The sequence below is a fragment of the Mastomys coucha genome, unplaced genomic scaffold (assembly GCF_008632895.1).
Source record: "Mastomys coucha isolate ucsf_1 unplaced genomic scaffold, UCSF_Mcou_1 pScaffold16, whole genome shotgun sequence".
NCBI lineage: Eukaryota > Metazoa > Chordata > Mammalia > Rodentia > Muridae > Mastomys > Mastomys coucha.
In genome coordinates, this window is record NW_022196898.1 from 86120237 (window position 1) to 86135022 (window position 14786).

The 14786-nt window shown below is 46.9% G+C and overlaps 1 protein-coding gene across 2 annotated transcripts in view; it reads left to right on the forward strand.

Moving 5' to 3' along the window:
- The window catches only part of Tspan5 (tetraspanin 5), a 166444-nt gene that overhangs the window by 41190 nt on the left and 110468 nt on the right, over positions 1 to 14786 (forward strand). The gene's annotated exons all lie outside the window — the stretch shown is intronic.

A 14786-nucleotide genomic window follows, 5' to 3' on the forward strand; every position in this document is an offset into this window, starting at 1 on the left:
ACCGCCCACCCCCCCACTGCCGATTCATATGTTGAGACCTATTCCCCAATCCTATAATATTACACCCTGGGGCTTTTCTGAACTGAGTCGGTTCTTGATGGTATGGGATGTCTGTTCCTATAAAGGAAGCCTAAGGTACCATCTAAGAAGCAGTGAGTAGGTGCTGGTGAGATGGCTCAGCAGGTAAGAGCACTGACTGCTATTCTGAAGGTCCTGAATTCAAATCCCAACAACCACATGGTGGCTCACAACTACCCATAGTGAGATCTGACACCCTCTTCTGGTGCGTCTGAAGACAGCCACAGTATGCTTATGTATAATAATAAATAAATCTTTAAAAAAAAAATAAAGAAAGAAGCAGTGAGCAGCTTCACATCCTCCGGTACTGCGACCCTGGATCTCAGCCTCCGGACTGTGAGAAGTGGTATCGGTTGGTTTTTAGTCACTCCTCCCTGGTAATTTTATTTAGCAGTCGCCTGAACAGACAGTCACTAATCAATCCGTGCTCCGTCCCGTTGCCCCTTGGTAAACCACTCACTGCTTTGCATCATGATTTAATTGATTTCTGCTTTTCCAGTGAGACAGTTTTTTTTTTTTTTTTTTTTTTTTTTTCTGTTGGATTCTGAGCTGCTTGGTGGCTGGCACATTGCTTGGTAAATAGATGTAAGTTGAAAATACAGAACCAGAAAAGCCATGAGCCTGGCAAACCTATACGGCAGACCCAGCCTGCATTGACAGTCTGTGTGACCTATGGCTTGGTTGGATCATCTTCCTGGTCTTGATTCTGCAGTCAATCTGAGGCTGCCTCCTGAGAGCTGCCAAGTCTTGTTGACGCCCGCCATTAGACACAGCAACATAAGTAAAAGTGGGGCCGGTGTTTGCTGAGCGCTTCCTACAAAAGCGAATAAACAGAATTAAAAATTTAAAGTTTGAATAGGCCACTGCTAATAGGGCTCGTGCGCGCGTGGATTTGTGTTTATTGGGTAAAGGGTAGGTAGGGAAAGAAGGAAGTCCGGCAGTTTTTTCGTTTTAACAGTTTCCCTTTGTCAGAGCTTTATAGGGCTGATCACGTTTATCTAACATTCCCCATGGGATTTAGCATGAGAGTTTCTCATCTGCCAGGCTCATCATTTCTTTTCAAGATTCTACTTGGAGGTAGAGGCCAGCGTAACCCTGCCAGACACTGTCCACTTCTTCCCTGGCTTCTGCACAGCTGCCTGACAGATGCCATGGACTTCTTAGGTGAATGCCAGTCTCCTTTCTTTGCCTGTAGAATTTCAAGGCAGGGTTTGCACAGAACCTTTAAAATTGCAGGGCGAGGTGGTCCTGTGATTGAAAGTGCAGTTTTTGCCAGGCGGTGGTGGCGCACACCTTTAATCCAAGCACTTGGGAGGCAGGCAGATTTCTGAGTTCGAGGCCAGCCTGGTCTACAGAGTGAGTTCCAGGACAGCCAGGGCTACACAGAGAAACCCTGTCTCAAAACAAACAAACAAACAAACAAACAAAAGTGCAGTTTTTGTTTTCTCCTATGCAGCAAAGATTCCCCACCCTGCACCCCGCAGTGCAGAGTAGTGATAAAAAGCACTGGCTACAGAATTGTTTGGACCCCAAGTGTGAACTCTGAGCCTATCACCTTTTATGGATGTAACCTTAGGCAAGTTAGGCACCTTCCATATGTCTTCCCCCAGCTCTTCGAGCCCTTGGAGACAAGGAAGGGAGATGACAGAGGGAGAAGTCAGGTCATGCCTGAAGTTCCTACTGCAGCCTGTCATGTGGAGAATGTTTAGTGGTTGTTAGTTCTTCCTTAGGTAGATGCAGTTGCTTGGGGGCCGCTTGGAATTGATGTGGTGGAGTAGTTGAATGGCTTTTAAAGACTGGTCTTATCCTGGCTTTGTTTCTCACTGGGAGGAAGAGCGTTTGCTGTTTTAGTTTTGGAATGTTGGTATAGTATTCGTGAGCTCCTTCTCAGCTTGTCATTGCTGATCCTTGAGGATTTTGCTTGGAAAAGCTTCTATTAAAGAATAAACGTGGGCCGGAGACATGATGGCTGTCAGTGGTTAAAGCACTGACTGCTTAAACGTAAGGACTAGAGTTCAAATCCTTAGCATCCATGTCGGAAAGCCATAGGCATAGTCAATGCCTATAATCCCAGCACTCAGGAGGTAGAGACGGGCTCCCTGGAGCAAACCTGTGAGTTAGACATGTCAAATCGGTGAGCTCTGAATTTGATTGAGAGAGCCTGCCTCAATAAATAAAGTGGAGAGCGATGGAGGAAGGCACTGGATGTCAACCTTGGGCCTACATGTGTGTGTCCCCCTCCCCCCATATATACACTCACACCACAGAATGAGGACATTCGGAAACTGAATGTACTATTCTACGTTTCTCTAACAACTGCGATAGCTAGCTCATGCTGCCAGGTAGAATATGTGGACTTGTTTGTTTCCTAACATTGGATTTAAAGTTGATGGCTTTTCCCCTTCAGGGCCAGGTCTGAATGAGCCTTGTGAATGAGAGCCCCATGCCCTCTGTCCAGAAGAGCAAAGATGGCAGCAGATGCTGTGGCTGGTGGAGGAGTGAAGTTGGAGGAGGGAGAAGGGAGAAGGGAGAAGGGAGGAGGGCTTTATAACAGATGGTTTCTTGGGTATCTGGGGTTTGTCCAGTTCTAAGCTTTGAAAACGATGGGCCAGACCCTGAACTGGCACAGACACAGGCACCGTTGCCAGAACAGGAAGTGAGGTCCTAGAGTGATGTCTTTGGGACAGCTGCTGCTGCTCAGCTGGTGGGCTGGCACAGTTGGCATTGGCTTCCTGGGGTTTAGTGAGGTGAGTGAGTGAGTGTGTATGTGTGTGTGTGTGTGTGTGTTACAGTAGCAACAATGGGATGGGAAGCTGAGCCTGGAATTTGAGAGGGTCATGACTGAGTGGGAGTTGTCCACGGATTTAGAAGACATGTCAGCCGCGGCACCAGGCGGTAGTGTTGCCGCCATTGGCACGGATGGAAAGGTGTGACTGTAGGAACCAAGGATACATGTGTCCCTCGCTCATCAACCTGGAGTTCTGGCTTGTGTGAAGCACAGAGTGATGCTCCGAGGGAGGGCTTGGCTGTCCTCTGGACATTAGCTTCCAAAGACTCGGAGCCAATCCCAGACATTGCTAACGTCCTCTAATACCCTTTTGGAATAGTTAAACCATTCTTGGCTGGATTCTAGTATTTATCCTGCCTCTCAGTAGCGGCATGTCCTTGGGCAGATTATTTAATCTCTCTATGACTAGCTAATTTTGTCTATAAAATGAAAACCTGAACTAGATGATATCTTATGTCCAAATATGATTTAATAATTTTGATTTTTTTAAAGATATGTTGTAGTGTTTTCTTTTAAATGTGAGCTTCATGAATTTTATTTAAGACACATACTTTTCTTAATTTTTTTTTTCTCTCTTAAAGATTTAGAGAGTACTTTTCAATCACTAGTGTTGAAGTGTTTAGGAATTAGAATTTACTATCATCACGTTAAGGATCTGTATCTTCTCTGTTTCTTCTTCCTATCATTGTTGGGATAACACTAGTTGCTCTCACTCTTGGGGAGCAAAGGCCCAGACAGCATGCCAGAGAGCCACGGGAGCTTTCTACAGGCACTTAGAGGCTACCTGGTCAGTCATGATGCTGGGAAGAGCGAGATGCTGAGGCCCTAGAATGCTTTCCGTGAGCAAGGCTGTGCGGCATAGACTTTGAAGTGCAGAAGGCGAGCTTTCAGAATCTTGACACCTCGGCTCTTTAGCTTGTCTTTCTCTGTTGTTTAGTGGCCTTTGGCAGAGTGATCTGAAAAAGATCTCTCATACCGACTCTCACCTGACAGTAGGGATGCTGTCTGGTCTTCACCCAGATAGAATAGCATCAGGGAGGGGTGCTGTCTGGTCCTTACTCAAGTCCAGCAGCATCATTTTAAGGTAGAACTAACTTAGGAGCTCCAGTTTTCCTCTTGAGCAGCAGAGCTCAGGGCTTAGGTGTATTTTTAGAAACATCCTTACAATTCCTTCTACCTGGGGTCTTTCCCCGTGGGAAGGAGGCAGAGGTACAGGATGGGGAGTGGGGGGGGGGGACTCAGAGGGTGTAAGAAAGCTAAGCTTAGGGACTTGTGTTCACATGGAGCTCAGAGACTAGTGCAGGCATTGTTTACCTAACTGGTGACAGTAGATGGCCAGGTTCTGTGGAGTTGGAAAGCTTCGAAGACGTTGATGGAGTCCTGGGAACTGGGTTCTTGCAACTCCTTTCCCTTCTACTTTTCAGCCTTCCTGAACCTACCTAACCACCTGCAACAGTTCACATGGTACTGCAGCCAGCCCCATTCCATTATTTCTCCTTAAACCTCTTCTCCCTCACTGGACATTTTTTTTTTCATGTTAAAACATTAGTTTATTAAATGTCTGAAATTCCAGCTAACCTCAATGCCCTTGTTATCCTAGACTTGACACAGCCTAGAGTCAATTAAGTAACCTAATTTATCAGTTTGGTCTGTGGCTATGTCTGTCAGGGTTTGTCATGATTACTAATTAATGCATAGAGGGCCCAGCCCACTATGGGCAGCACCATCCCTATGCCAGTGGTCCTGTCAGTGCTAGTAGCACTATCCTCCACAGAATCTGCTTCAGGTACCTGCCTTGGATTCCAGCCCTGACATCCATCATGATGGAGTCCAACCTGGAAGTGTAAGATGCAATCAATTCCTTCCTCCCCAGCTGCTTTTGGTCTGAGTATTTTTTATCACCACAACAGAAAGGAAACTAGGACATTTAAGAATTAGCATGTATATTTGATGTAGTCATTTTCTTTCCCCTGAAGCCATTGTTAGGAAGTCTTCCAAAAATCTGAAAGACCAATAGATTGATGTTGAGATTCTATCAAAAGATGGAAGGTGAGGAATTCACAGAGGGAGAGGGAGGCCAAATTGTAAAGGACAATTTGTTAAGTGAGGGAGAAACTAACTGTGTTATTGGGTTCCACATCCGAGTGTTCCGATAATACTATCATACTGATAATACTATAATAATATCCCCAATAACCACAGATTTTTTTTTCCATTTTTATTTTTAATTTGTATCTGTTCTTTCCGGGTCCTGTAGTATACGGAACTGTTTGCTGGAGCGTTTGCTCTTCAGTGAGTACTGTAAATAACCTAGAGATGACTTAAAGTATACCAGAGGCTATGGAGAGCTTATATGCAAACCGTGCTCAAAGGACTTGAACACTAGTGGGTACTGGAGTCAGGTCCTCATGACTGTCCGGGCACCATTGTCTTCTCCTTGACCTGAGGTTTTCAGGCTGGTGTGACTCACTCGCCTTTCAAAGAATGGCGAGAAGGTTGTGACCTTAGCTAGGTTCCAGGTACAGAGACTGTCCTTCAGGGATGCTACTGTAGCAGATAGCACGTGGCCAAGAATGGGAGCCTTGAGGTAGCTAAGGATAGGAAGGGTGGTCCTTGGCTATGGGTACTGGACTGACAGATGTTTCTAGCTCCACAGCAAGGCTGGGAAATAGTTTATGACTAATAATTTATTAAAAATCTCTGCCAAGATGACAGTGATGGGCCAGTAACCACCCTTCCTGTGTAAGTGGAACTTGAGGTACTCGGTTACAGGCTGCTGGGCATCAAGGTATCGTCTGTGTGTGGTCTGAGAGGACAGATGGAAGTAGGCTGTGGAGCTCAGGCCTCACGCCCACGTGCGTTCCCATTATCCTCCTGAACTTACACATTTAGTCACAGAGACAAGCTGGCAGGATGAAACGATGGTGGCATTCATCATCCAAATTTAAATTTGTTTCTCATTAACAGACATTCTGCCTGTAGTGCACCATGAATTAATATGTTTTATAACTCTTGTAACGGTCTCGTGGAGGGCATAATTAGTCATGAGTGTTTGGGTGTTAGAAATGTTAATCTGTTCAGTGTAGGCATTGAAATGTGCCGTTTCTTTATTTTTAACATCTCTGAGCGCTCTAAGAGGATAAGAGCGGCCCTGGCCTCTCTTGACCTCTGGGAGGCCTGCTGAACCGCCTCTGCCATTGGCTGGCCTGGGTCATGTGCTCACTTGTGGCCCAATCAGCTGGGACTGAGGCATTCGTGTATGGAAACCTTTGCCCCTGGGGTGTGAATCAGCTTCTGCCCTCCGGAAAGTGTGTAGGTGTTGCAGGGTTGTGGCTGAGTTGAAGAAGACTGACTAATAAAACTGAAGACTATAGCAGAATTCGGATTCAGTCCCGAGGCCTTGAAGTTTCGAGCTCCGTTCCTTTTCTGCATCCGTACTTTAAAAGTGCGGTAGATCATGCAAACCCCGGGGACCCTGTAAATGATGTCTAAGAGATCAAGCCACTGATAAGCTGCTTCCTTAGAGTGAAGTGATTGTTCAGGCAGTTGGTTGTTGTCTCAGAAAAGCTACAGAATAGACAACTCTATGGGGGCAAAAAACAATTCCAGAAACGAGGAGCGGATAAAGAGATGCAAGGGGCCATTTAGTCAGCTAGATGAAGACTGAAAGTGATAATTGGCGGTGCTTAGGGAGGGTTAAAATTGGAAAGCAACTGGAAAACGCAGTTTAAGCCACTGGTGGTGGGGGGGTTTGAGGGATCAAAGTAAACACTTGATATTCGGTAGTTACAGACGCACAATTTTAAATCGACACAGCACCCTCCAGCACTCTATTCCCCCAAGTTTCTCTTTATAACTTGTAATAATTTATACCACAACTACCCTCAGAAAATAGCTTAGGCAGGGCTGGACTGCATCCGATACCATGTTTGTTGTTTGGCCAAAACTTTGATGTTTACCAAAGGGGACCAGAGGCATTTATAGGAAAAAAACCTGGCGTGTTGACAGATGTTGAAGTGAGCAGTCCCGGCCCCTGTAGTGTTATGAAGGAAGGGATTTTGGACCTCGGTGTTCTGCAAAGGCTACATTTGCATGATTAGAGAACACAGCATTATGGAGAAAACGTTGGCAGCTGCTACAATAGCCTGGCCCTGTAGATTTCTTGTTCATTCACAAAACTCTCTTTTCTTTGTGCTTACTGAGACTGGAATGCACCTGGTGGGTCTTAACTCATCTACGGCACAGTGAACATACCTTGAGATGCTTCAGGACAGTGGAGCACAGGCACCCCTTGAGAGCTGGCTTCTCAGTGGGGAGATGGTGCTCACCAGAAATTGTAACATTACTGTGAGTTTTTCTTGTGACCCCCTCCCATCGAGCTATTTACTGGACCTTGTTATATTGCAGTATATTATTTTGCCAGGAAAATGTCAAGTTCATATATTCCTCTGCAAAGGGCATCGACTCACCCATGCAACTCAAAACAAAGCAGGTTTTGGGTTTACTCCTGATTAGTCGAGATTGAACCCTCAGTGCCGGGCCCGGGCCCTGTGCTGCAGTGTGTGCTTGTGTGTGCTTGTGGAGGCCAGAGGGCAGCATCCTGTGTCGCTCCTTATATATTTTTTGGAGACAGGGTCTCTCACTGAAACTGAAGCTCACTTTTCAGCAAGGCTAGTGTCGTCAGCAAGCTCCTAGGGGTCTTGTCTCTGCCTCCCCAGTGCCAGGATGATATTCAAATCTAGAATGATCATTTTTCTTCTGGATACTGATACTGGAAATTCGATCTCTGGTCCCTGACTGAACCATCTCCTGAGCCCTGGGTACTGAACCTCAAATTCTGTGTCTCTTCTACTTTCCCGTGTTCTTTAAGTGACTGAATCCTGAGCTTGGTGATTGCCACTGTCACTAAAATGTTGGGGGGAAAAAAGAAAAGACAAACCAGTTGTGATGGTTTGTGTATGCTTGGCCCAGGGAGTGGTGCTATTAGGAGGTGTGGCCCTGTTGGAGTTGGCATGGCCCCGTGGGTGTGGGCTTTAAGATCCTCTTCCTAGCTGCCTGGAAGCCAGTCTTCTGCTAGCTGCCTTCAGATGAAGATGTAGAACTCTCAGCTCCTCCTGCACCATGCCTGCCTGGATGCTGCCATGCTCCCGCCTCGATGATAATGGACTGAACCTCACTGGCACCTGTAAGCCAGCCCCAATTAAATGTTGTTCTTTATAAGACTTGCCTTGGTCATGGTGTCTGTTCACAGCAGTAAAACCCTAACTAAGACACCAATTCTTGTCTGCTTGGCAATATCTGTCCATCTGTCTTAGTCAGGGTTTCTATTCCTGCACAAACATCATGACCAAGAAGCAAGTTGGGGAGGAAAGGGTTTATTCAGCTTACACTTCCACATTGCTGTTCATCATTAAAGGAAGTTGGGACTAGAACTCAAGCAGGTCAGGAGCTGATGCAGAGGCCATGGAGGGATGTTCCTTACTGGCTTGCTTACCCTGGCTGCTCAGCTTGCTTTCTGATAGAACCCAGGACTACTAGCCCAGGGATGACACCACCCACAATGGGCCCACAATCACTCCTTTATCACTAATTGAGAAAATGCCCCACAGCTGGATCTCATGGAGGCATTTCCTCACCTGAAGCCCCTTTTCTCTGTGATGACTCCAGCCTGTGTCAAGTTGACACAAAAGCAGCCAGTACACCATCTATCTTAGAGCTTGATAATAAATATGTAAATACTTCAGAGGGGGAAAAAATCTCACAGTTATACATTGGGATTATTGGTGCCAGGAAAAATAGGAAACAGGAGAGGGGCAAGGTGAGAGAGTGAGAGGAAGAAGTCTAGATGAGGGAGAAGATGCAGTGTAAACTGAGGGATGGAGAGGACCTAGGAGTGGGGGGGGGCAAGGCTGCTTTTTACATGGGACAGTGTCCCAGAGGGCCTGATGAAAGAAAGTGGAGGCAGGGTGCTTGAAGAGCTAGGCTTATGGCCTTGAGTATGGTGTGTGAAGGGACTGTGACCCTGGGAGAAGTGGCCACGGTCACTCTCCCATGCTTTTAGAATGACTTGTCAGCTTTAGCTCTATCCCTGCTCGGGCCTGCTAAGGCAACTCTCCCGGCAACATGTTGGCTTTGTTTGAGGAGCCGGCTTCACCTGAAAAACATTACAGGCCCTGGAAGATTAGTTTAAGCAAAAGAATTTGATTGAAGGCCGCATCTTGTTCTTGCAAATCCTTTGATGTTTGGCCATTGTCTTGTGGGCTTTTCATTTTGCTCATTGGCAGCTGCATGCAGTGCTGGGGCTGTAAAAGCCTTCACCCCCAGCTTGTCTTTGTGAAACTTGGAGGTGGCTTCCTCCTCCCCCTCCCCCTCCTGGGAGAGGAAAGAAAGCTCACCCAGTTAATTCTTTACAGCACACTATACTCATTTTCCTGGGAAGAAATTCTGCTGCATTTGTTGGTAGGTTGTGGTTATTCCCTAGTTTGGAATGAGACTCCTAGGGAATCATGGGACAGAGGTTTGTGTGTGTGTGTGTGTGTGTGTGTGTGTGTGTGTGTGTGTGTGTTTGTGACCTGGTAAGGAGGTCCCAGTGCTCTCAGCTGAGGACAAGCACAGGCAGAATCTACTGGAGCCCCAGACCAGGGCATGGGGCTAGCTAGGTCAGCCCAGACAAAGCCAGTGTCTTCTATTTGTTAGAAAAACACTCCGGCCACTCAGCTTGGAAAGTTCTAGATAGCTCTGCCTGGGAGAAAACCCCACTTGGTAAGCAATGGGACCCCAAGAAGGTCCTTCTCTTACCTGGTGGAGTTGGGACTGGCAAGCAGTCTTTGCCTTGTGTGACACAGGCATCCCTGAATAGAGTGGAGACTCAGATCATGGCAGAGGGAGTAGCCTGGACTGGAGGGGGAGCTGTGTCTTCTCACGGACTACCCTGCTGACTACATTTGTCACCGTCTCTTAGCTGGTAATATATATAAATGACTTGTTTCTTTAAGAGAGTGACTTCAAGGTCAGGGGTGTGGCTCTGTGGTTGAGCACTTGCTCCTTCTGTGTAGGGCCATGGGTTTGATACCCAATCCTGCCTCTCTCCCCAAAACGGAGAGAGAAGGTGACCTCAAAGGTAGGTACCGCATGCCAAATTATATCCTACAGATTACAGCAGTATCCAGGGAGCTTGACAAATGTGCTCCTCCCCAGGGTTTGGGGGTATCTTCCAGGCTTGTTCATCTCTGAGTGCTTCAGGAGCTAATGAAGTTGTGCTGACCTTGAACTCCTTGCCCAAGCAGTCTCCCAATCTCTGCCTTGGGAAGCCATACCAGGCAGCATTGAGGACTCTAGTACTTAAAGTCTCAAGGAAGCTTTGGGGACCTACCTGCCACATTGGCCCTTACTCTCCCCTGATCTGGCATCAGGGTGGCGAGAGACCCCGGTGGGGTGTTAGCTAATAAAAACCCAGAGTTGCTGGGGCTGCCACTGACGGGTGTTATCATTTGTTGACAGCCGTCCTTCATGAACCAGCTTGTTCTTTGTACACTAGTTCAAATGTGCTCCTTGGATTTAGTTCATTCACTCCACCAATATGTGGTAAGCACTGAGGGGCCCAGTAATTGGAAGTGTCTGCTGGGTGGCCTCTGCCAACCTGGCTCATGATGAAAGACCTACTTTTATAACTAAATGTGAACGCAAGAAGAGAGAAGCTGGTTTGACTGCTGTCAAATCATGTCTTTTCCTACTGGGAGGACTTCAGTGGGCTCAGCTGGTGACAGTTGCTGTCTGAGCCTGAGGTCCTTCCTTGTAGCTAGATTGAGGGCTGCAGGTCTCCTTAGCCTGTACGCACTGACAGGGCCCTTCTGCTCTGCATGCCAAGAAGCCACGCTGGCCATCTCTCCCAAGCTCATCACTGACCATCTCTCCGAAGCTCATTACTGACTGCTCTCCTTTCCCCTCAAACCTGGGTTTTGGAGGTGGTTTTCCTGCCTTCTGAGGGCAAAGGATACATTCTGCCTTAGCCCTCCATGGAAGAGGGATTTGGGGACATTAGTCCCCTACTCTGAGAAGTGAAGGTGAATGGCGAAGAAGTCGCCAGGAGCATCCATTTAACAGCCCCTGTGAGAAAAGCTCAGTCTGTGGAGTGGACTGGTACCCAGACCCTAAGATCACAAAGGAGTGGCCGTGGCCGGAATCAGGATCTTCTTTCCTTGGTCACCTCTCTTGTCTCTCTCTAATTGTCCACCATGGCTACTTAGAAATGGACTTCTAAGACACCCATGTGGGGTGATAGTGTGTACCCGGAAGGATCAGTGGAAAGGGGCACCCAGAGACCACATCTTAGTTTGTCTCCACTGCTGAACAGGCCCTGGCTGTTTTCAGTCTGGATTGGTCTTCTCTGCTGTAGCTCCAAGTGGAGTGAACGGGGCTGCTTTAATGTCCTGTACCCTGCACCCTCCCTGGTAGGTCCCACTCTGCTAGTGGCCAGCTGTGGGGCTTGGTCAGCAGCATTTCTGACTAAATGATTTTTTTTTTTTTAGTTGAATTCAGTGTGGTACCTGGGCTTGAACATCTTGCTCTTGTGTTCGTTGTTGCTGATTATTTTTGCCTTGAATTCACCCTGACTTGGTGTATAAACCCCTCTAGCATTTCAGAGTGACAGAGTGACAGCATTCTCTCTCTCTCTCTCTATATGAGAGACACTGTCATGATGTCTTCAGATGCACCAGAAGAGGACATCGCATTCCATTACAGATGGTTGTGAGCCACCATGTGATTGCTGGGAATTGAACTCAGGCCCTCTGGGAGAACAGTCAGTGCTCTTAACCACTGATCCATCTCTCCACCCCTGACAGAGAGCTTTCTTAAAAACAGAAATACACACAGTTTATCGATGTCTTCATTTTTAATCCCTGGAGGAGAAAAAAAAAACAACCAACAACAACAACAGCAACAACAACAACAACAACAACAACAACAAAACCAAAACAATTTCGATGCAGGAGTGGGAGAAAGAAATGAACATGCTTTTGATGATGTTAAAGTTTTAGACTTAGAGGGAAAAGTCCTCAAACAATTAAGGCCAGAAAACACCATAGTGGATAGGCTGAATAAGGTACACCCTGAACGAGCACCTGTGGTTCAAAGGTGTGGGTCAGAATGTCCAGTTTCTCCTCTAGCAGCCTGGGGGTGTTGTATTCATTCCTTTTGGAGAGAGACATGCCACTTTAAAAGAGGCCAAAAATGGCTAGAGATCCCGTTGAGGCCAGACACCTGGGCCTCATCTGGCAGTTGTTGCCAGCCAGTGTTATGACCTGATAATAAAGTCTGTCCCCTGATGGGACAGGGACAGAGCTGGACAGTGTGGGCCTGCAGGAACTGTGGGCCGCCGGAAGACTCCATTTCAGGTTGAACTTATTCAAAGCTAGCCTTGGCTACATGAGATAGATACTGTCTCGAAAACAGCAGAGTTGCTGTAGCAAGAGGGCGGAGCCTAGACAGGGGAGGGGTCTCTGAATGCTCCAGGCCTACGTGTTAGCATCTGGAGAGCAAGAAACACCAAACTTTAGGGGAGAATTCAGTGGGTTTAAAAAGCATAGATCGGGGCTGGAGAGATGGCTCAGTGGTTAAGAGCACTGACTGCTCTTCCAAAGGTCCTGAGTTCAAATCCCAGCAACCACATGGTGGCTCACAACCATCCATAATGAGATCTGATGCCCTCTTCTGGAGTGTCTGAAGACAGCTACAGTGTATTTACATATAATAAATAAATAAATCTTAAAAAAAAAAAGCATAGATCCAAGGAGCTTAAGGAAGAAAACAGTCCCTGTCACATGGGTCTATAAAGGTCCCTGTCACAGGTGTCCTAGGAGAGAGGGTATATCGGTCCCTGTCACAGTTATTTGGTGGTGGGGTGCTTATTACAGGTGGGGTTCTTGTTACAGGTAGCATTGTGGGGGTTGTATGGATTTATGTCACAGATAGCCTAGTGGAGAGACACATTGGTTCCTGTCACAGGTATCCCTGAGAGCAGACATATGGGTTCCTGTCACAGGTATTCTTTCGGGGAGACGCATTGGTTCCTGTCACAGGTATCCTTGAGAGCAGACATATGGGTTCCTGTCGCAGGCATCCTTGGGGAGTGCATGGATTCCTGTCACGGGCATCCTTGTGGGTGTGGGTGTGTGTCTGCACTGCAGTCTAGAATCCTGTGAGTTCAAACAGACGTGGTTCATTCACACTCCAGCAGCGTGTCTCGCATGTTACACTATAATGAATCAGGTTCCAAGTTAAAAGTGTTTCTCGTGAAATCCTGTGGGGAAAAGTGTCAATTTATGAATAGGTGCGGTGTATATAGATTTCATGTAGAGCATCCCAAATGGTTTCCTTTTTAAAAACCATGCGCTCTAATTACAGATGGAAAGTGTCTAAGGAAAGTCAGACTAAAACAACACACACAGACATATATATATGTACATAATATATACTATATATATTATATATATAATAAGATGGACACGTGCAAATAAATGATAAAAAGCTGTATACAGGAAAGGGGAAGCTGCCTTAGACTATCAAACCTACTACAGACGAGCATGGTACTTATGTGTGAGCTTCCTGGAAACCAAGGCAAAAAGAAAAACATGGTGGGTGATAGGTCTCCCTCCTCCTCCCTCTTCTTCATCCTCATCCCCTTTTCCCTTTTTTTTGGGGGGGGGGTTCCTGGGACTGGGCTAGTAGTCTAGCTTCAGCCTTGTTTTTAATTAGAGAAAAGAAAAAGACACGGAACCTCACTACATTCCTTAGGTTGACCCTGGATGTATTTTGTAGCCTCAACTGGATTTGAACTCACCATCTATCTGTCCGTCCGTCCATCCATCCATCCATCCACCCATCTCAACCTTCCAACTAGCTGAGGTTAGAGGCCTGTACCACTAAATCTTCCTAGAAATATTTCTTCAAAAGAAAAAAAACCACACGCATATGTTGTGTCATGAGGTGAGAAACTGTCGCTAATCTCTGAGATTTTATAGCCTGTCACTTATGTGCTCTCATTTTTAGCTGGCTTTATCAGAGACCCAGAGGTATCACGTCCTGTGACAGCTTTCTGCCTGCAGTTAGGTTTTCATGGGAGTCCTGAGAGGTTCCTAGCCTGGGCCTCAGCTCTGGCTCTTCAGTGAGCATAGTTCTCTTTCCTTAGTTTGCAGACTTACTGGTGGGGCTGCCAGGGGCTGGAGGGGCCGCACCGAGGGGATACTGGGAGCTGCGGACGGTGAGGGTGATGGGTAGTTCTACTCAGAAAATGGCAGCTCAGAAGCATGTGGTGGGTCTGACCGTGAAGGAGGGGCCCAGCCTTCCTACCTGAGGGAGCTGAGCTGAGGGTGCGAAGCCTTTGCTCCAGCACCCCACCCCCCTCACCTCTCCATGAAGTCCTGTGCCCTCCATCTTCCTCCAGATCAGTTGCTGGACGATTATTCAGGAGCGCCTCAGAAAGATGAAAGAGTATTTTTAACACTGGAATGAGAGCACAGTAACGCTTTTGAGCTTCAAATTGGATTGCTTTACCAAGCTGAAGAGTTCTCTCTTTCTCCCTTTAAAAATACAAAATTTAGGGAATTAAAAAGACTCTAGGGGCTGGGAATGTAGCCTGGTTGGTAGTGTGCTTGCCTAGTATGTCAAAGCCATGGGTTCTAACCCAGCCTAGCCTTAGCATAGGGTGCTGTTGCACCCTGGCAACACCAGCAGAAGGAGGATCAAGAGCTCAGAGCTAGCCTTGGCCACTCGAGATAGATACTGTTTCAAAAACAGCAGCAAGAACAACTCGGGTGCCCCAAAGGGCAGGGAATATGTGCTCAGTACATGGCTTCTTTACCTTTCTTCCTACTTTGGAATTTGTAGTTGGAAACTTTTAAGTAGATTTTTTTTTTTTTTT